This window comes from Amblyomma maculatum, chromosome 1 (genome assembly GCF_055883805.1).
Source record: "Amblyomma maculatum isolate TAMU_Amacu chromosome 1, ASM5588380v1, whole genome shotgun sequence".
Taxonomy (NCBI): domain Eukaryota; kingdom Metazoa; phylum Arthropoda; class Arachnida; order Ixodida; family Ixodidae; genus Amblyomma; species Amblyomma maculatum.
The window spans coordinates 128,622,466-128,645,262 of record NC_139344.1 but is presented as its reverse complement, the minus strand read 5'-3'; the positions used below and the strand labels follow the sequence as shown (position 1 = coordinate 128,645,262).

The following is a 22,797-nucleotide window of genomic DNA, read 5'->3' as shown; positions in this document are numbered from 1 at the left end:
GCCGCATCCATATTTATGAAGCCACCTGCAAGAAGCTAGACGCGAGCGTCCCGTCAGTTCGGCACAATTTTAATTTCACCATGTAAAGCCGCCGCTTTCCGTCTCTTTCTCTCTCTCTATTTATTTCACTGTGTACCCCGTAAAAGATACCTGATATTTTCTGCCTCGAGGCAACCTATTACATCTCTAGAATTTCACATCGCATTTGCAATGAAAGGCCGCTGTTCTGCTATGGTATACGTTCATGTAACGCGAGTTCCCTCTCATTCATCATTATCAAACGAATAAACATCCTAGAGAAACAACTGGAGATCAGGCATGAGTTACTCCGATGCAAATTAATGCAACTAAACTTGACCTGGGCATTCTGAGACATACGAGGTAGCATATATGATAAGGCTTGCCATTCAGCCGTCGCTTGGGCTGCGACTGTTCGACGAATGGTTTACTATCCTGGTCTTCACTTTGGCGCTCAATAAGAATGCACCCAATAAGAAATGGCATCCTGTGAATTCATATATCGAACAAAGTTACTGAGCCGCACAAGTGGGAGCTAAGAAAGGTTGTTTTATTCATTTTGCGTGTTTTTTCTTCTTAATTTTCCACTCTTGTCTTCGTCTCCACCTGACGCGCACACGGATCGACCGACCCAAAGCATTAGGAAAACATGCGCTTGCTACCATCGGTTGTCAGTAGACGTGGTAACCGGAAGGCGCAAGCTATTAAACTTTTTTTTTTGCACGCAAGGTTTCGTTTCAGGCAGCTCTGTCATTACGTTAAGCCTTCTAGCAAGCCTGAAACGAAATATCGCGTTATATTTGGTTCGAGGCTGTAGCGGTTGGCCCCGAATAAATGGTATACACCATGCATGCGCCGCGCGTGTGCACGAGGCCTACGCTGCAAATGCAGAGTGGCATAGAAGTATCGACCTTTCCCTCCGATGAGTTTCTCCTTCTGTGCGAGCTGTCTTTATTTGAAGTAACTCGCGGCACGCTAGCGACGGATGGGTTCTGCACTGCACCGTATAGAGATTATATACGTGACGTCATTTCAGCTTTACTGGTAGCCATGGAACGCACAACGCAACATCAGAGAGGGAGAAAGAAATAGAGAGAGAGGGCCTACGGCGAATCATGACACGACGTCGGTGAAATCTTAACTCTGGTTGGACGGCGTTGCAAACGGCGTCTCAAGTGTCCGACAAATGAATTGCGCGCAGCAGGGAGGACGCCGGTAGACCAGCGCCGATGCGTCGGAAACATTTTGTGCGTGCTTTTAGTTGCGAACCGCCCAACATTATGGCGTCTCTACAATACAGGGTTGCCACAACTGCCGCCTGCTAAACCTGATAGTGAATAGGGTCTATAGGAGGAACTCGAGATTAAACTACCTCCAGGCGGCATGCACTACGATGTGCTTGCTTTGCGAAAGTTTTTAACTTCAACACCTTCCTCCACCGCGATCTGATGTAGAAATGCAACCCCCCCCCCCCCCCCACACACACACACAGAAAGAAAGATATTTGAATCTTGAAGCGTTTTCGAAAACAAAAATTGGCGGCACGGTGTTATGCGGACCGTGAAGATATTAAATAACGAAACTCGAGAAGGAGATGAAAAGGCCTTTCACTTTCACTCCCTAAATACGGCGCTCAACGTTTGTCGGGACAAGGTCTGGTCTTTTGATCTGAAGAGCTCCATTTCAAGTGCTTGCAGACACCTATCCGTATTTGCGTTGCACCTAAGCGCGGAAAAAAAGGTTTAAAAATCAAGTGCATTTCGGCGACAGCCTGAGTTAACGCAACCGGGACCGCTCATTCACGTCCGTCGTCGTCGTCTTCAGGTGCGCTTCCTCCCCTTGAACGTATGCCCTGTAAAGATGGCGTTGCGACAGAAAGTTGCCGCCGTACTAGTGTTGAGTAAAACTCCGTTGATATGTTTGAAATGTGTGATCCACACTGCATGATTTTGAAATATGTAACTGTTGAATTAAATGCAAAGGCATCTATTGACATTCTGACTTAATAAAAATGTAGATTAGCATTTCCTTACTTAAAATACGAAGCGGCCGTATTTTATTTCTCACAAAATTCTGTTCGCAATTGTGCATTTCATTGTGCGGAACAGGTTTAGCAATACATTCGGTACTTTGACGGTGATGACTAGCTAATATCGGTTTTGTTGTTACTTATTGCTTCGCCCTCTTACCATAATGCAACGTGGAGAAGCCATCGCAAAAGCTGACTGTCGCTACATTTTTGCTCTTCACGGTGAGTTCTTAAAATCTGGCCCACTCGTATGTATACGTTCTTAAATACTTCGCCCCCTTGGCCCTAAAGCTCTGCAAATAAATCACTGCGTCTCCCCACGTTGTGTATCAGCGGGAACGGCCTTCTCCCGTTAGCATCGCCCCTTGCACCAAGGCGCTGCAGAGAAGCCATCATTCGAAGAGCGCCGTCCTCTACCTCATATCACGCGCTTCCGTGCTGGGCCCGCTCTTATGTTGAAACATGTGCGGTTGGTCGCTATCCGTGTTATACGAGCACAATTAGTGGAAATTTTTAACGTAGTACCCGGGAAATCGTGCTGTCAGGAACGTTTAACCTGGAGAAAATCCGTGTAACTATGGGAGATTTTGCTGCTCGCGATTGTAAGCTTATGAACCGGGAAGTCGTATCAGACGGGAACGTATAAACGAGGTTCTACTTTGCATGTTCTTAATCACAGCCCGCCCTTACGACTAACTCATCTTTTGTGTAGCGCCGAACGAATCCTATACAATTAGGATTTGGCGAAAATACGTACTTCGAGGAACGCATTATCTGCATTAAAAACAGTATAAATCTGCTGGAGACTTTTCTTTCTAATAAATTTGAGTTTATGGACAGGCAAAGTGTCAGTGAGTTGCCCAAAAATTCTAGCAAAAGACGCAGCAAATAATAAAAAAGTGGTGCACATGGTTTGCCTTTGTTTTTTCTCTCTCTCCTACAGAAGGAACCGTTCTGAAAAAGAAAATGAAAAAAAAAAATTACACACTCAGCTGTTCCGCTTTCTTTCGAAAAGCAACGCCCTTCCCGCACAAAAAACCTGTACCCTGAGTTCCCAGGATGGAAGAACACGCTGACGTGACTGAACGAAATGAACTCCGAAGCCAGCAGATGGATGGATGGATGGATGGATGGATGGATGGATGGATGGATGGATGGATGGATGGATGGATGGATGGATGGATGGATGGATGGATGGATGGATGGATGGATGGATGGATGGATGGATGGATGGATGGATGGATGGATGGATGGATGGATGGATGGATGGATGGATGGATGGATGGATGGATGGATGGATGGATGGATGGATGGATGGATGGATGGATGGACGGACGGACGGACGGACGGACGGACGGACGGACGGACGGACGGACGGACGGACGGACGGACGGACGGACGGACGGACGGACGGACGGACGGACGGACGGACGGACGGACGGACGGACGGACGGACGGACGGACGGACGGACGGACGGACGGACGGACGGACGGACGGACGGACGGATGGATGGATGGATGGATGGATGGATGGATGGATGGATGGATGGATGGATGGATGGATGGATGGATGGAATATAGGAGCGTCCCCTTTGAAACGGGGTGGTAGCAGTAGCTATCATGCTTATTTTCTCCCTATATCTTAATTATTGATTTAGAATGGTTAACTAAACCATCATTCTATTTATTAAATTTTGTTCCTACATTACTAACATTATGTCACTTCTCTGCTTTTAAGCCACCAATCTTCCAGTCGTTTTCTGCTAGTTTTCACCGCCGGTTTATTCCCCCGGCCACTGTTATCTCTAAACCCCAGAGCTTCAGGAACAGTGATTGCGCCTGCACCAACTTCCGGATGGACACCATTACATTCGAGTATAATATGGTCAATTATTTCACTGGAGTTTCCACATACAGCACATGCGTCATCTCCATTGTTAAATTTCTTTTTGTAGCTGCGTGTTCTAAGGCACCCTGATCTAGCTTCAAAAAGTAGGGCACTGCCTCTTGAGTTATCAAAGAAATCTTCCTTCCTGATCTGCATTTTCCACTTTCGGTATAATTCCACACTCTGTTTCTTTTCCATCGAATTTATTCAATTTTTACCTTCTGTGTTTTTCACCTGTTGCTTAATGCTCTTTATTTCTCCGTCCTTGTTACTAGCATACTTACTAGTTAGTTTCCTAGTTCTTTTCCTCCATTGTGAGTCAACGCTTTTTAGGTACAGGTATTTAAATACTTTAGCTGCCCATCTGTTATTGTCCAATTTCCTCAGGCGTTCCTCATATAATATTTTACTCTGAGCTTCCCGTACTTCGAAAGATGCCCAGCCCATATCTCCCTGTACCGCCTCATTTGTAGTTTTGCCGTGGGCACCTAGTGCTAATCGTCCAACGGATCTCTGATTTGTTTCTAATGTCGACTGTACCTCTGATTTTAGGCACAAAACCGCATTTCCGAAAGTAAGTCCGGGCACCATAATTCCTTTCCAAATACCCCTCAAAACCTCATACCTATAGTATTCCCACAAAGCCTTATGCTTCATTATCCCGGCATTCCTTCGCCCTTTGGCCTTAAGTGATTTTTCATGCTTTCTAATGTATGCCAATCCTTCGTTTACCCATACCCCCAGATATTTATATTCTGCTACTCTAGGTATTTTAAGGCCTTGTATTTTAAGACCCTGATCAGTTGAGCCGTTGAAAATCATCAGACCCGACTTAACTGCGCTGAAACTGAAGCCTAGAGCGTCCCCTTCGTCTCCGCAATACTTAACTAGAGTTTGCAGAGAGACTACTGGCACACGCTCTCTGACAGTTAAATAGTAGCTGGTACTTGCTGTCTGTTGAGCCGCAGTTATGAATTAAAAGTGCGTGACCGACGTTTAACACTGTCAGCAGCCACGGCGGCACTGCTCAGGCGGTCTTATAACGTTGTTACTCACTTCCGCTGGTGATGTGAATAGGAGGCTTGCCCTAAAAACGCGGAGTAGTTTCGTTGTATCGACGTTGCCCTCCGACAGCTTTCTCTTTTGAGACCTCTGCAAGTCTGCAAGCAGTGCCTTTTTTTTTCCAAAAAAAGGTAACTTTTCTCGTGCCCACAAAACTAGCTATACCCTTGCAGCACACTAGCGACGAATGTTTGTACTGCACAGTAGGGGGAACTCGAGATCAAACTGCCGCCAGCCGGCGTGCTGTGCGATGTGCTTGCTTCGATAAGGTTTTTAACTTCAACCCTTTCCTCCAGCGCGATCTCAAGTGTAGAACTGCAAATTTCAGCTATGCCCGACATAAGTAAATACCCAAGTGCAACATTATCGAATTTCGGTACAATGCAAGAATGGGATGGAGAAAATTATATGCACCCTCTACCCCTTCCCCCAAGCATACACAAACGCCAAGCACACACACAGAAAAGGAGATCTGAATCATCTTAAGACGTTTTCGAAAAAGAAAATATGGGGACACGGTATTATGCGGAGATGGCGTGGCGGAAGGATATTAAGTAACAATTCAAGAAGGAGACGCAAAGGCATCTATTACACTTTCACTTCCTAAAAATGATAGTCAACGTTTGTCGAGGCTAGGCTTGGCTTCTTGATATGAAGAGCTCCATGCTTGCAGACACCTATCCGTATTTGCGCTGCCCTTTGCAAGAAGGTTGACGTGATTGTCCAGTCAGTGCAGCAACACCTAGCGCAGTTATAGTTTCACCATGTAAAGCTACCGTTTTCTGCTCTCTGTCTGTCTCTTTCTTTCTCTTTCTTTCTGGCTCGCTATTTCTCTCACTGTGCACCCCGTAAAAGATACCTGAGATTTCCTGTCTTGAGGCAGTCAAATACAACTTTAGAAGTGGACTATCACATCCCACTGGTGAATATCTCCCAATCTGCAATTTCTCGATGACGTTACACGCAGCCCTTACCATTGAAGTTTGTTGCCGCTTTTGACCAGGATGTCATTTGGCCCCCACAAAGCTGCCTCCGTCATGAACTTGTATATTGCACTCTTCTTCTTGAAATATCTGCGGCTCAATTTTATTTTTTTAGAATGATCAGCCTAAATAAGTTCCAGAGCTTAAATTTCATCGGAAACAATCCGCTGCTCACAAATTATCCTCGACTGCAGCAAATGATGGACGTGGCGAAGAACTGGCCCCGCACCTTCAAATGCAAATTGCGTCACGCAAAGAACACGCAGCTGTCCGCTTTGCTTGCTTTTAACGCACTTGTGTCGCGTTTCTTTCCTTCATTAGTCGACCCATTTCAAAAGAAAGGACAAGGTACTTAGCGGTCATAGTAGCAAATAAATAAACGTTCCATCGGTAGTTGCAGTGTGGGTGTTTTAAATCTTCAGCCTATACTACGCGGCCATGGTGGCTTAATTTGGTATTATAATGCAACTCACAACCGCGCGACTGGACAATGGACAAAGAAGAAGGCAACAGGACAGAGAGTGGAACTTCAACTGACTTTAGTACGCAGGTGCGTCACATTATACAGTAATCGCAACCACACAGGAACCTAGTAGGTAACCGTCACTGAACCCTGGCACGCTGGCATGTGTGGGGAAACGTGTTATGCAGGTATGAAAACTCTTTATCTGATAAGGAGACCGATGGTTTGCTGATATATGAGCTACATTATTTCTTAAATATAGTGGCTGCACAGCAACCATAGTTCTGCATAAAGAAATTAACAAAATTCTCATAAAGAAAGGTGTTAGGCAAGGAGACACAATCTCCCCAGTACTATTCACAGCTTGTTTAGAGGAAGTATTCAGAGACTTAAAATGGGAGCAGTTAGGGATAAGGGTAGATGGACAATACCTCAGTAATCTGCGATTTGCTGATGACATTGCCTTGCTAAGCAACTCGGGGGATGAACTGCAAATAATGATTGATGACCTAGACAGAAAAAGTAGAAAGGTAGACTTGAAAATCAATATGCAGAAGGCTAAGGTAATGCTCAACAGCCTCGGGAAGGAACAGCAGTTTACATTAGGTAGCGAAGTACTGGAAGTAGTAGGCGATTATGTCTACTTGGGACAGGTAGTAACCGCAGATCCGGACCATGAAAAGGAAATAAAAAGAAGAATAAGATTGGGATGGAGCGCATTTGGCAAGCACTCGCAGATTATGACTAGCAGCTTACCGGTATCGCTAAAGAGGAAAGTATATAACAGTTGCATCTTACCTGTACTCACCTATTGGGATTAAACGTGGAGGCTAACCAAGAGGGTTCTACTTAAGTTGAGGACAACCCAGAGGGCTATGGAACGAAAAATGGTAGGGGTAACATTAAGAGATAGGAAGCGTGCAGAGTGGGTCAGAGAAATAACTCAAGTTACCGACATTCTAGTGGAAATTAAGAAGAAGAAATGGACATGGGCAGGACATGTAGTGCGAAGGGAGGATAACCGATGGTCGCTGAGGGTAACAAACTGGATTCCAAGGGAAGGAAAGCGTAGCAGGGGGCGGCAGAAAGTTAGGTGGGCAGATGAGATTAAGTTCGCAAGGGTCAAGTGGATGCAGCTAGTACAGAACCGGGTTAAGTGGAGAAATATGGGAGAGGCCTTCGCCCTGCAGTGGGTATAATCAGGCTGATTATTATTATTATATTATTATTATTATTATTATTATTATTATTATTATTATTATTATTATTATTATTATTATTATTATTATTATTATTATTATTATTATTATTATTATTATTATTATTATTATTATTATTATTATTATTATTATTTCTTAACGCAGTAGCTTTCGTTCACTTCTCTGCTTAGTTGGGACGTGAATTTTCTCAAGGTTCCCGTTTCGCGAAACTGGGCCGTGCAACCACGGCCCTGGCGGCAATGGTCAGCCACATGCCCGTCTCCCGCCAAATACGCCTACTCCTGCTTGGTTGGTGCTCCAGAAGTCTGACGTTTATGCAACCTCCTGTTTGTTCTATGTAGCTTTTGCCACAAGATAGGGGTATTCGGTAAACTACTCCACTTTTGCACGAGATGAAGCTGTCTACGTGCTTGTTGCTGCAATCCTTCATGTATACTTTTCTTGCACCATATTGCACAAGCCAGCCAGCCGATTTTTTTTTTTTTTTTTTTTTTTTGAGGGGAGGGGTTCAGCAGTAGAGACAACCGAGATGTCACCTTTCTGGGCCACTACTTTTAGGCGATGGGATCTTTAATGATAACAAGGAATAGCAACGGGCCCCGTACGTTGCGTGTCTTTGCAGCGCCGGTGATCCGGTATGCCCCTATCTTATTTGACCAAGACTTCTAACACATGAGGTGATCATCTCGCAAGTGAAACCTGCACTGGTCAGTCTTTCTAGTTGGAAACCCATGTTATGTAGCATTTCATGTTGGCAGGACTTGTCCAGAGCGGCACGCCGGCAGTTTTTTGTTTGTTTTTTCTAGCGATAACCAATTTAGCAAGCTTAGAATGAGTTGACCGATAGCGCAAAATAGCTTTTTTTTTTTTTTTGAGTGAGACTAATACATCCAGCACGCATGAGCTTCACGAATACATATGTTCGAGAATCGCTAGCATCCTTGCGCTGACACTTTATAGGTGAAGCTCAACACGAAAACGCACGGTAAAGGTTTCTAGAATCTGGTTCACCACTGCCATACCCCCCTCATGCGTGACCCCTTTCAAGGAAATAACGTAGTCATCCACATACCTACAAATTTTGGTTAAGTAGGCTGTGTTAAGGCGCTCGGCAATACGCATGTCACAGTATGATAAAAATATGCCACTCAACAAGGGCGCAATATGAGATCCAATGCACACGCCGAGCTTTTGAATGTAGTTTTAAGCCCACGCAGCAACCATCAATGGGGGATGTATTTTCTATCATGACGGCGAAGTATCTTGTTATTTTGTTGTTCCAAGGTGGGTCGACTAATAGAATGAAGGAACGCGATACAAGCGCGCAAAAGCGAACAAAGCGTACAGCTGCGTGTTTTTTGCGTGGCGTAATTTGCATATGAATAGGAGCTGTCGCGAAGCTACCATGCCTATGGCAGCATCGCATATCCCGCCTTTACATTTCACAACACTGACAGCGCTGACTTGCAGTATTTCTCGAGTCTTGGCGACCTTCATTTCTGACAGTTCGGGGCGATGCCGACATTGCATGATTTTTCAGTGTTGTAGAGGAACGAAGGCCAATTTATGCCGCCGTTTCTCCTCAGCTGCAATAAACGGGCCGACAAGAGGGCGGAGACACAGCAGTGCAGCGAGCTACGCAAAGTTGGAGGCGGTAGAGTAAAAGTAGCTGTACAATGCGCACAGCTACGAATGAACGAGAGCTGTGACGATGACGGCGAGATGTGTAGTAAACGCCCTTGATAAATAAGATAGCAACGACGGTAATTCTGTACACTGCCTCAAATCGTTTCGATGTTAAGATGGCTACTATTTTATACAATTCTGCTATAGATACTCAAGTTCGATTTAACGAGTTTCTTTTGACGAAAGTCCACTCTACGAAAACATGATGGAAAACATGATGGTAGCGCATGTGGTGTACCCTTCGTGTTGCCCGTGTTTTTTAGCTCTACAGTTTGTTTACATCACGCAAATGCATTTGCGCCTGACAACTGTAGTGCGTGCGCAGGAAGCACTGCGACAGTGCCATCCTGATTACTACGGTACATGAAACCTGAACTAAGGGCTTCAACCTTCAGGAGTTCTCTCTCAAACCTTAGTTCGCAATAAAAGTTCTGCTTCAGTTCGCAACACAAACCGAAAGCACGGCCGCGCACAGGGTGAGTGATGCACGCTAAAGACAGAAGGAGCAAGGAGAGAGTCAGAGGAAGAACGGATACTCGACAGAGTCACGAGCAGTAGCGGTTCGCAGCTGTCAAGAGACGCGCCCTTTCAGGCACCTCTTCCGAAGAAGGGTGCGAATAGCCATTCGCACACACAAGCAAAGCCGTCTGCATATTGTCGCGGCGGGAATCGGCGCGCAGAGTCCTACCGGCTCAGCGCGAAAGTGAGGGGAGGACTGGAGTGATGGCGGCATTTTGCTCCTTCACGTGGTTCTTTCCTGGAAGACGTCGGAGGGGGAGCGAGCGGAAGAGATGAGCCACGAGCGGCTGGAGATGTGGTCGGGGAAGAGAGAAGAAGGGCGGCGGCGAGGAGCACATTCTGTCCCATATCGCCATCTGGCCAGCCGGCCGGTCGGCCACCTGCCCTGCCGCCGCCCGACTGCCGGGATTGCCCCTTCCTTCAGAGGGGAACGACGCCTCGGGAAGGCGAAAACAAGTAAAATGTTAGCGGTGGAGATGATGGGGGATGTAGATCGAGCCGTGCAGGAGGGCCGGCCGGCGGTGCAAGCTGGCGCTTGCGATGGAGTGATATTCGTGCTTTCAGCGTCCTGCGCGCCCTGCCTCACAGTCATAAGAGGAAGGAAAGAAAGAAAAATAATAACGGAAGAAGGCCGTCCTACGAGGAGCAGCAGGCGCGTTACGGCAGCTTGTGCACGCGCGCAGACAGGAGCGCTCTTGTTCGGCGCCCCACAGGGCGACACGGCGCGTTTTTGCGCGGCGTAAAGATCCCCCACCCAGTTCTTTCGAGGACCTTTGGCGCGCGCGTTTTTCAGTTGTTTCACGGGATCGCAATAAAAACAGCATTATTCCTCAACTCTACTGTACGGTCCTAAATGTTAGGCTTCATATTCGTGAAGTGGTACTAACGCGGCTCCGAGATTCTCTTCTTGGCACCTTAGATATGTTTATTGATTAACCATCAGCATCATTGCCGTTCGCTGTCGTTTCGAGACCCATAGTTCGTGAAGATAAGCAAGCTATCTTTCGGCAAGTTGCTCCTTTTCTCGCTTTGTCAGCACTCCATGGCGGGCAATGTCGCGACGCTTCAATATCCCCCTTATTCTCCCCGCCCTCCTCCCCTTGTTTGTTTTTGCATGCTTTCTCTTCGTCATCTGGTCGCTTCATTCTCGACGTGTTCCCACTCTATCAACGAAAATGTAAGAAAAGTAGTTGTGACTGTGTCTGCGCGCGCCTTTCTACTCGAGTGCTGTAGCAGCGCAATTTATCTCCCCTAGAACTTATTCGCAGCTTTACAGTTTCCCTGCAGACGCAAGTTGAACCTGTGGATACAGTGTACTGCTTAGCCTTCGTCTTCTCCCCATAGGTATCAATGCTCGCCCTTGCCATTTACATGTCATTCTTGAAAGGTGCCCAGTGCGTTCGGTCAAGTGTGCGACTGCGCGTAATATGGTCGCCATAAATGAGTGCCAGAGGGGAATAAAACAGGGTGTTCCATGACAACAACTTGGCGGTCACTGCAGAAACTGCAATGGGAGTATGCGAAAGTATTAGCCCTGCCGCGACTTTGTCGACTCCGAATCGACGACCTTCTGCATCTACTTACCAACTATTTGAGATCCTACCGCCACTCTTCAACCACCGACGCTACCACTCGGCCATGTGTAATTTTTTGAAGTCAGGCGTCGGTGTTTTGCGGCATTTAGGGTACAGTTTGACGGAGCCTTCTGACTGGCTAGCTGCCTGACGTCATCAAATCGCTGACGCCACTGTTGTGACGTCACATACCTTATGATGCCATCGACTTACGCAGTCACATGACTCAAGACTATGACAATGTCTTAGTGACGTCATCAAACCACTAACATCAACCTATACTCGGGAACAGCTTTTTGCAATTTTTGTTCATTTTAATCTTTCTTTTTTTCACTGCCGCTGTTGTCGTTTCCCTCAGCGCCCTACGGCATCTTTATGCTAGACAAGGATAATTACTAAATCTCGCATTCCTGAAATGGTATCACCTTCGTGAGCTAGGGCGTACGTTAATTGAGTTACATGAGCTAGAGGAAATTTGCTCTGGTGTCTATGCAGAAGAAATCAATCATTTTAAAGCACACTTTAACAATTTGCAACTGAAATATAAGGAGGCCTAGCACAGAACCGGTTTAAGTGGATAAATATGGGAGAGGCCTTCGCCCTGCAGTGGGTATAGTCAGGCTGATGATGATGATGAATAAGGTCTAGATCCAATATGTTTCTAAACAAATAGCCATCTAGGCGGGACCTTAGATATGAAAGAGAGACTTCAATTCCCAAGGAAACATTGGAAGGCGGTTTCCTCTACAGTGACGCACCTTTGACTATTGTCGGACGCTCTTGGAAGTTGAGGAGGCCAAATTGAAGACCAGATTTCAGTCGCTTGCTCAAAGCTTTTCCTAAACTTGACGATGAGGAGCGTGCTGTAGTAGAGGGACCTATCACTTCGGAAGATGTTATATCTGTTATTTTTGATTTCAGGGGCAGACATCTCTTCAGTGGATGATACTATCGAGTTTTACAAAATATTTTCGTCTTACCTGCTTTGCTGGAATTTTTCCAAACATCTTATGATGCTGGCTTTCTGCCTCCCACTTTATATTCTCGGCATACTGCATTTAATTACCAAAAAGCAAATACAGTGATCGCTTGAAGACTGTTGAAGGGTATCGTCCAATTTTCTCTCTGGAATGTAGATAACAAAATTTTCGCTAAGTTCCTTTATGGCCGTATGTAGCTGGTAGCCACAAACTTAGGAATGCACCAGGTCATTAGAGGCCGCAGTATACAAATCCATATCCATATTTCACGTTCGGCATTAGCGACAGCCTCAGATGAAACTGACCAGGTAGCTCTAATTCAAATTGACATTGCTAAAGCATTTGATAAAGTCCGTCACTATTTGTTTTTCGCAATGTAGCAAATATTAGCGATATTTTGCTCAAGGGGCAAGTCCTATACAAGGATAATTGTTAACCAAGAGCTAACAATCGATTCCACTGAAATCATCTGTTCACCAAGGGTGTTCATTGTCCCCTTTGCTGTTCGCCCTATATCTTGAACCCCTTTGTCACAGTATAATTAATAGCTCAGCTATCCGTGGTTTCTCTCTGACTCAATGTAAAATTAGGATTTTAGCATATGCTGATGACGTCGCCCTTTCTTGTTCTAACAGAAGGAGTGTATTCAAGGCTTTGAATTTAACTGAACAGTTTTACGCGTTATCTGGCACGGCTCTGAATTTAGACAAATCCAAAGGATTCTGGTTAGGTCAATGGAGTATCAGGCCGAGTCTTTTGGGGGGCATAAGTTGGCACTGTGGCCCCCCGCACTTCCTCTGCATCAGGTTCGCAGCAGTGGAGCATATTGAGATTCAGAAATCGTAGCTATTAGGCTACGAACCCAGGCATGGATGGGTCGGGAACTTTCGGTGTTTGCTAGCGCGCAAATCTGCAAAACATTCTTGCTTGCAAAGCTTGCCTACGTCCTGCAAGTTCTACATTGTGCGAGAAAGAAAGTTCAGGCAATGCACAGAATATGCGCAACTTTCGTGTGGTGTTCTCAGTTGTAACCCATCCGTCGTGATAACCTGTTTCTTCCAACAGGGTTTGGCGGATTAGGTATTGTTCACTTGTTCGTGCATCAGCTAGTTTCGCGTTTTTTTTTTCTTCCCCCTTTTCAAATTGGCAAGCCATCACTTTTCAGTATCTGTGTTTATTAGGCGTCTTAGTTTCGCACCGACTGGACAGGCGCATGATGTTACTCCATGGGGATTCCTTATGGAGGTTGCGGACACCTTCAATTTCCTCACTGCACGCGTTTCTTTAACTTACCTGTATAGCCTATGCGGAGGGCAGATGACCAAAGTTCTTACTAAGTCTTTATTCCCCATACCTTTATTCGGCCACCTTATTGGGAGCTTCGCGAATCCGCATCCCGCAAACCTGTGTCCGTGACTGTATGTACATCGCTTTAACACGCCACAAAATGCATACGCACTGCGTAATTTACAGAAAGGTCCGATACTGAAACGCATGCATGGAGGTCAATTAATGCGGCCCCAGGGGCGCCTATCTCGTTTAAGATAACTTTCGGCTAATTTGTGTCCTCTGCAGCGATACCTTTTGTATTTTCCGACACTGTGCTGCGAACGTCGAGCAGTTTCATTGAGACTATGCTACTCTTTCCCGCCCAGAGAATGCGCCGGCGGCCACGCCACCCCAATGTTCGCGTTCCAAGGCCCTACATAGGTGGCACCATTATGTTAAACCTTAAAGAGCGCGCTCTCTCCTGCCGCACTTAAACGACGCAAACCTTTCGTAGTGAAAGGAACTTCACCGCGGCAACTGCCCACGCTGTATTCGACGTTGCAGGACACATGAACGAAGCTCATTATTTCCCAGAAAAATTTTTGCGCAAGGAAAAAAAAAAAACGAAAAAATTAATAAGGAGCACAGTGCTGGTGTTCAGTAACACTGAAAAGTCCATATATACGAACTGTGCGCGTCTGTGCGCCGGCGCTATATCTTTCCATGTAGTCTTCGTCACCCTTGTGGCTAGAGCAGTGGTCGTGCCTATAACTTGCTTGCGGGTATATCTGGCACTTCTGCGCACGCGTTGCCTACAGAGCCTAACGAGTTGCGACTGAGTATAACTTTCTAAGGAAGTGTGGCGCACGAATGCTCTATTCAAGGTTGACGCAGACTATGCATACGTCCAATTTACAACAGATCCCGCGCGCATTGAACCCTCGGAGTCTCGACCGGATGGTTAGCCCCCTTGCAAAAGTACTTGTGTCCGTGCTTTCTAGGGTAGCCACTGTGTCCACACCCACATAACAAACCTTATACAATCAAAGACCGCGCACTTACCTGCCTCCTTCCGCACGAAACAGCTTAATAGGAAACCAGCCTTGTCGACTCGCTCTATTTTTTTTTTTCCTTTTTTCATTCACAGGAGGACGCTCAGGCACACGCCTTTGAAACTAAGTTTCAGAGTGGGCCGAGCGAGAATGCGCAAGAATCTGTCTTGTACATTCTCCCTTTTCCCACTTTTATGCTGCCATAAATGGAGCTCTCGAACGCGTTCATTTAATATTTCAGCATGATTGTTTTCTGCTGCGCTGCTGAAATTTTGCCAGTTGAGGAAAGATTCACCGAGGTAGTACACGAGCACCAGGAAATGTAGTGGACATGAGTCAAATGATCGTGGGCAATGTTTGCTTCATTTGACGTGCTATAGGTTAAAACAAAAAACTTTTTCTCTCTCTACTGGGCGCTCAACGCGTAGCGCTAGGAGCGCCGTCTCTTCAACTCGAGTTGCGCTGCGCAGACTCCGAACTAAGCAGCGCGCCAGAAACAATTACTTTCCGACACCTCGCGTGCTCGGCTCCTGTGCTTCTTTACATGGTCCAAGAGCATTCAGGAGCAAAACTGGGTCAGTCCAGTGAGCGCGGGCCATTTTTCAAGACAATAGAATCACTCGGCCGCTTTCTATCCCTTTCTTGCCGGTAGTACGCTCCCCTTTTTCCTCTTCCCGTGGAAGCAAGAACAACACCTCGCGCGCGCGTCATGACTCGCGCAAAAACACATCGATTTTCAGGGAGCAATGTGGCCTTTCTTTCGCTCCGGTGCACACGTTACACCACTGTTCGGCATTGAACTAGCGCCGGTCACTGCGCTGCCCCGAACGCTGGCCAGATCCCGCGACTGCAGCTCGCGGGATCGGGCTCGCGTTGTTGTCGCGACGGGCGAAACAACGGCGGCGATGGCGACCGGCAGCGGGCTCTCCGGTGAAGCCCGCCGCTCCCCTCAGCGCGCGGAGTCGGGACAGCGGCCAAGGCGGACAGCTATGCGTGCGGGTGTGCTCACCTTGGACGGAAGGCGTAGCGCTACTCCTCCTTGCGAGATCCGGCCCTTGCCTGAGCAGCCGCTGCACGAACCTCGTACCGAACCGCGCGACGATGCGAGCTCCCCACCGGCGAGCTCCACAACAACGCACCGCGTCTGAGCGACTCCTGACTGCTTTTTTCACTGCAGTGAACCAGCGGCACGCGAGCGAAGCAGCCTCTCTTGTGAGAGAGCCCTCTCGGCGTTTTCTGACGCCGCCGCAGTGGGCCGCTCGCGTCGGTCCCTCCCCTGGTGCGCGCGAAGGCGCGCAGTGCGCGCACCCTCCACGATGAGGCGCTGGCCTGAAAGCAGCAAAGCGAGTAGGGTGTCTCGACGCCTGCCGCTGACATCGAGGCACACTAGCAGCTAGTACGTTCATTCAGAGCGATGAATAGATTTCACTCAGGGCCACAGTGGAACTTAGGGCGAATTTACAAATGAAGCAGCGCAGAGAATGTGGGAATGGACACCTCTTAAATCGAGGGAAATATGACAAAATTGAGTATCGAGCAATTGATGAGAGTAGGAACACAAAACAGTGTCACGAAAAGTTTTTATGCATTAAAGTCACGCTGAGGACGAATTGAAATTTGCCTGCATCGACAAATTGCGACATTCTAACCAATTAGGGAGCACTCCCACCAAAAACATAGCGTTTATAAGCAAGAGAAAAGCGAAATGCAGGTGCCGCTATCAGAGGCCGCTTTCAGGACTAAACCGCGGGAACAGACACAAAATTTTTACGCGCACCCACAGATTATGCTACACCGCAAACCAGTGCTTCTCGGTGTAAGCGTCACAGGTATGTGTCGAGTGGCGGGAAAATATTTCAATTTTCTCAGCCATATTTTTTTTTTTTTTTTTTTTTTGCTACCAGAAAAATGTTGGCCTACCAAAAAGAGCCAGAGGTCTCAGAGCCAAGACAAGCCCCAGAAAATGCGTATCGGACGGAGCGGGGGACGGGAGGGGGTGGTGTCCGTTTTGGTAAGGTAAAGAATACCGAGCTGCTTGTTCTAGCTTGCGTGCTCCACGCATGCAACCACTGATAAAACCTTACGCCTGGCACGCCTGGCAGGTTACTGCTCCCGCGTTTTGAAGCTCACAAAAAAGAAATACCCGGCATCACGTAACGTGCTCTGACATGTGGCAGTGGGGCAGAGCCTGGATAGAAGAACACTTCACTGTGGCGATGTGAATCGCGCTTCAGCAGCATTACGGTTGCCATCATCATTATCATCATTAGCCGGACTACACCCACTGCAGGGCGAAGGCCTCTCCCATATTCCTCCAATTAACCCGGTTTTGTGCTAGCTGCACCCGCTTGATCCCTGCGAACTTCTTAACCTCACCCGCCCACCTAAATTTTTGCCGCCCCCTCCTTTGCTTTCCTTCCCTTGGAATCCAATTTGTTATCCTAAGCGATTATCGGTTATCCTCTCTTCACACTACATGCCCTGCCCATGCCCATTTCTTCTTGATTTTCATTAGACTGTCATTAACTTCAGTGATTTCTCTTGCCCACTCTGAACGCTTCCTATCTCTTAATGTTACCCCTACCATTTTTCGTTCCATAGCCCTCTGGGTTGTCCTCAACTTAAGTAGAGCCCTTTTTTTTAGCCTCCACGTTTCAGTCCCATGGGCGAGTACAGATAAAATGCAACTGTTGCATACTTTCCTCTTGAGCGATACCGGTAAGCTGCAAGTCATAATCTGCGAGAACTTGCCAAATGCGCTCCATCCCAACCTTATTTTCCTCTTATTTGCCTTTCATGGTCCGGATCTGAAGTTACTACCTGTCCAAAGAAGACATACTCGCCTATCACTTCCAGTGCTTCGCTACCTATTATAAACTGCTGTTCCTTCCCAAAGCTGTTGGACATTACCTTAGTATTCTGCATATTGATTTTAAAGCCTACCCTTCTTCTTTTCATGTCCATGTCATCAATCATTCTTTTCAGCTCATCCCCTGATTTACTGAGGTATTCTCCATCCACCCTTATCACTAATTGCTCCCACTCCAAGCCTCCGATTACTTCCTCTAAGCAAGCTGTGAATAGTACTGAGGAGATCGTGTCTCCTTGCCTAACACCTTTCTTTATGGAAATTTCGTTACTTTCTTTATGCAGAACTATGGTTGCTATGCAGATACTATAAATATGTTCTAGTACTGTCACATATGTCCCTTTACACCCTGATTTAGCAATGCCTGCCTCACCGCCGAGGTTTCAACTGAGTCAAATGCTTTTTCGTAATCAGCGAATGCTATGTATAAGGGCTGGCTATATTCCGAGCATTTTTGTATCACCTGGGCCCGTATTTAGAGTTTGCGTCGTTATCGAAGTGTCGCTATCTTACGTGACCTCGAGTCATCTGATTGGTGCAAACGCCGGAACATGATGTTGACACCTCTTCCGGTTCCGTAGTGGCAACACCCGGTTCAGGCGTTTCCACCGATCAGATGACTCGAGGTCACGTGAGATAGCGACACTTCGATAACGACGCAAACTCGGAATACGGGCCCAGGTTGATGGTATTGACACCGCGTTTCCCGGTAACAATATGATCGATAGTAGAGTACCCTTTCCGAAAACCTGCTTGATATTTTCTTGATTGATGTGTAAGGTTCTCCTTATTGTGTTAGCGACTACCTTAGTAAATACCTTACCTAACAAATATTAAGCTGATTAGCCTGTAATTTTTCAAGCCCTGAAGGTCCCGGCCCTTTCTTATGAATTAAGATAATGTTAACGTTCTATTATTCCGGTACCGTCAATGACAGCAGGCATTGTGTATACAGTGTGTCCTGTTTTCCTAGCACGACATCACCCCCGTCCTCCAGCAAATCTGTAGTTGCCTGATCTTCCCCAGCTGCTTTTCCCTCTTTTCATAGTTTCTAAAGATTTTTTAACCTCGTCCTTCATCCCGATCGGAACGTCTGACTGCATTTCTACTGCCGATCTCATTATTGCCCTGACTTCTTTGGCTACTGTATATAACTGCATAGAAATCCTCGGCTACTGTGTCTATCTTGTCCATATTCGTGACGACATTGCCCGCCTTGTCTCTTAGCGTATACATGATTTTTGCATATGCCCAATTTTTTCTTCACCGCTTTAAGGCTGCCCCCGTTCTTTAGAGCATGTTAAATTTTCCCCATGTTATATGCTTCCTTATGTCGGCCAATTTACGTTTATTGATTAGCTTTGATATCTCTGCCAGTTCTGTCCTGTCTGCTGGGTTGGAGGATTTCATACTTTGGCGTTTCTTAATAAAATATTTCGTGTCCTTAGACAGTTTACCGGTATCCTCTCTAACAATTCTGCCGCCTACTTCTAGCGCGCACTCAGTAATGATAGTTCTGAGATTATTGTTCACTGCTTCTAGACTAAGGTCGTCACACCCGCTTAAAGCTGAATATCTTCTATATAGCAAGATCCTGAATCCTTCTATTCTCCCCCTCACCGCTAATTCGTTGATGGACTTCTTTCTTACCAATCTGTTGCGTTCCCTCTTCAGATGTAGACTAATTCGAGACCTTACCATCCAGTGGTCACTGCATCGCACCTTTCCGATTACCTCTACATCCTGCATAATGCCGGGGTTAGAACAACCTCCTTGGTTAGAACGCAGTATGAAGTAAATTTCATTTTTAGTCTGCCCGTTAGGGCTTTTCCATCTCCACTTCCGGTTCTTCCTGCACACATGCCTGGTAGGTTACTGCTCCCGCGTTTCTGAAGCTCGCAAAAAAGAAATGCCCGACATAGCGTAATGTGCTCTGACATACAGCAGTGGGGCAAAGCCTGGTTAGAAGAGCACTTCACTGTGGCGGTGTAGACCGCGCTTCCGCAGCATTACAGGTAGCTCACGGTTCAGTGAGAACTGTAACATAACTACGCACTGCGCCAAAAAAAAAAAAAAAAAAAAAAAAAAAGAACGCTCTGACAAGCTCGAGTGAAACCTAGCGCCAGACCAGACACTTCAAACTGCTGACGTGTACGAATGCGAAAGCATTCCTGCGGTTAAATTTTTTTCGAGTGAGGTTTTTGACATGCATAAATAAAAATATTTTTTTATGCTAGTATTGTACTGGGTGTGTGCGTGTGTATTCGATGTAGAATGCCATGCTTCACGCAGCCTCTGTGAGCCGTATTCGCCGAAACCTTGGTTTGGAGGCATACAATCGGAGGTACATAGGTCGTCGGTTCGAAACCGTTGTCAGCTATAGACTCTTACTTGATTATAGCAGATTCGTGCTATAAGCTCCAAAAAATCGTATGACACCAACCGGAAAGCTTTATGACGAACGGTCGCATTACAGTTTTGATACGAAACTCTGGTAGACTGACGCCACTGCGAGTATACTGTGAAATTCCAAGCAAGCCCCGCCCACCTATCACACGCCGAAGTTACCGGAAAAGTGGAGGGCGCGCTTTCCCGGAACGGGACCGAAATTTAAGATGACGACAAAATTTCCCGCAAAAAAAAAAAAAAAAAGAAAACTAAGCGCAGTGCATATGGATTTAAAATTTTATTTACCTCTGATCGGGGCAATCGAGCTGAGAAGTGTGCCGATACATCGGCGAGCTGCGCAGCGTCTTCTCGCTACGCCGCCTCCCCAGATGCAAACTGATCGGCACCCGCTGCCGACGTTTTCACTTGGCGTGCTGTTTAAACATGTTAGCAATTGTCTTTTTTTTTTTTTTTTTTTTCATTTCGTCACCAGGACCCACCAAGACAGCGGCCATCTGCTATTTGGGTCGCGCACTCGCTCGCGGTGGTCATCCGGCGCCAGCCGTCAGCAGTGATCTCCTTACGCAACCACCACGGGGTGCCGTTTTTGTTTGTGATGTTGTTTGTGATGAAGCATAGGACATTGTGGGGATACAACAGGTATCAGCTGCAGAGGGGTATTTGGAAAGGAATTATGGTGTCCGGGCAAACTTTCAGAAATGCGGTTTTGTGCCTAAAATCGGAGGATAGTCGACATTAGAAATAAATCAAAAAGCCGTCGGACGATTGACGCTGGGTGCCCACGTAAAATCACAAATGAGGCGGTACAGGGAGATATTGGCTGGGCACCTTTCGAAGTACGGGAAGCTCAGAGTAAAATAGTATATGAGGAACGCCTGAGGAAATTGCACAGTAACAGATGGGCAGCTAAGGTATTTAAATACCTGTACCTAAAAAGCGTTGACTCCCAATGGAGGAAAAGAACTAGGAAACTAACCAGTAAGTATACTGGCCACAAGGACGAAGAAATGAAGAGCGTTAATCAACAGGTGAAAAACACAAAAGGTAAAAATTGGACGAATTCTATGGAAAAGAAACAGAGTGTGGAACTATACCGAAAGGCAGATCAGGAAGGAAGTTTTCTTTGATAACTCAAGAGGCAGTGCCCTACTTTTTCAAGCTAGATCAGGGTACCTTAGAACACGCAGCTGCAAAAAGAAATTTAACCATAAAGATGACACATGTGCAGTATGTGGTAAATCCACAGAAACAATTAAACATCTTATATCGAATGTGATGGTATCCATCCGGAAGTCGATGCAGGCGCAGTCGCTCTTCCTGAGGCCCTGGGGTTTAGAGATACCAGTGGCCGGGTGAATGGACCTGCGGTGGAAGCTAGCAAAACACGATTGGAAGATTGGTGGCTTAAAGCAGAGAAGTAAGATAATGTCAGTAATGTAGAAACAAAAATTCAATAAATAGAATGATGGTATAGTTGTAATTTTTTTGGACGGACGAGCGTTTTGAACATGGTAAGCTTTAGTGAGGTGGGAGATAACCGGGGGGTGGGAGTAAACCGATCTAAAACAATAATTAAGACATATAGGAAAAAAAAAACGAGCATGATAGCAAATGCTACCACTCTGTTTCATTCCATCCATCCATCCATCTTTCTGAGAGTTGAGATTTGATTGAATTCTGGGACTAAATGAAACTGGCAGTGCCGCCTGGGTGAGGTGCATGCCCAGGGTAGGGAGCGGGGAGGTGCGGCGCGGGATAGAGGGGGGCGCTTTCCCAGACCGGCGCGGAAATGTAAAAAAAAGCTGTGAAGAGTGTGTGTGTGTGTGTGTGTGTGTGTGTGTGTGTGTGTGTGTGTGTGTGTGTGTGTGTGTGTGTGTGTGTGTGTGTGTGTGTGTGTGTGTGTGTGTGTGTGTGTGTGTGTGTGTGTGTGTGTGTGTGTGTGTGTGTGTGTGTGTGTGTGTGTGTGTGTGTGCGTGCGTGCGTGCGTGCGCGTGTGTGCGTGCATGTGTGTGTGTATGAGAGAGAGGGAGAGAGACAGAGAGAGAGAGAGAGAGAGAGAGGGGGGGGGGAGAGAGGGAGGGAGGGTTGCTCCGAATCTTACGGGACACAGACGAACGACATGCGGATGCATTCAGACACAGCTTTATGCAGTTAGCTTGTTTTCCCTGCCATCATTGGGACGTTTAAGACCATCTCGCAAGCACGCACAAAACATCGCAGCTTGGATTTTCTGGGCAAGTAATGTTATCAATTTTTAAAAAAATGTGCATTCTTGTCCTTCGTCGCGAACTTCACACTTTTGCTTAAAATCCACAATAAAACACACGACGTAAGACGTCTGAGGCGCGCTCGTTAGCGAATAAAACCACATTGTCAGGCACTAAATGAAGGTTTCTGTTCAGAACATACGTTCCTCCCAAAGGCTGAGCTGATTTGTGCATAGGTGTGCCAGAAACTGTAGTAGTATTAGTGATCATATATTGTTGTTTCAATGCCTGTATATCAAAGCGGATGTCACAGCATCATGATGCTTTGCATGTGAAATCTGAAAGCATCTGCAGTAGCCAACAGTAAAAGGCAGGAAAAGAGATGACGTTATTACTTTGAAAAGTAGATGCCGGCTGAAAAGTTGAATATTTCGCCTGCTACCCTGCGCAAAGGAAGGGGAAGAGGAGCTAGAAGAAAGACGGTCGTGGTAGAGACGGTGGGTAGAGATTTAAAACATAAACAGGCATTGTAACCTGCGTCACAATCGTCAGTCGAACCCCGTGTAGCT

General features: G+C 46.5%; 1 protein-coding gene across 2 annotated transcripts in view; it reads right to left on the bottom strand.

Moving 5' to 3' along the window:
* The window catches only part of LOC146203904 (follistatin-related protein 5-like), a 353,223-nt gene extending 337,320 nt beyond the window's left edge, over nucleotides 1-15,903 (bottom strand). For both annotated transcript variants that reach the window (XM_084588979.1, XM_084588980.1), the window contains exon 1: nucleotides 15,753-15,903. The gene's annotated coding sequence lies outside the window, so the exon portion shown is untranslated. The remainder of the gene's footprint in view (nucleotides 1-15,752) is intronic.
* Nucleotides 15,904-22,797: the final 6,894 nt, after the last annotated feature.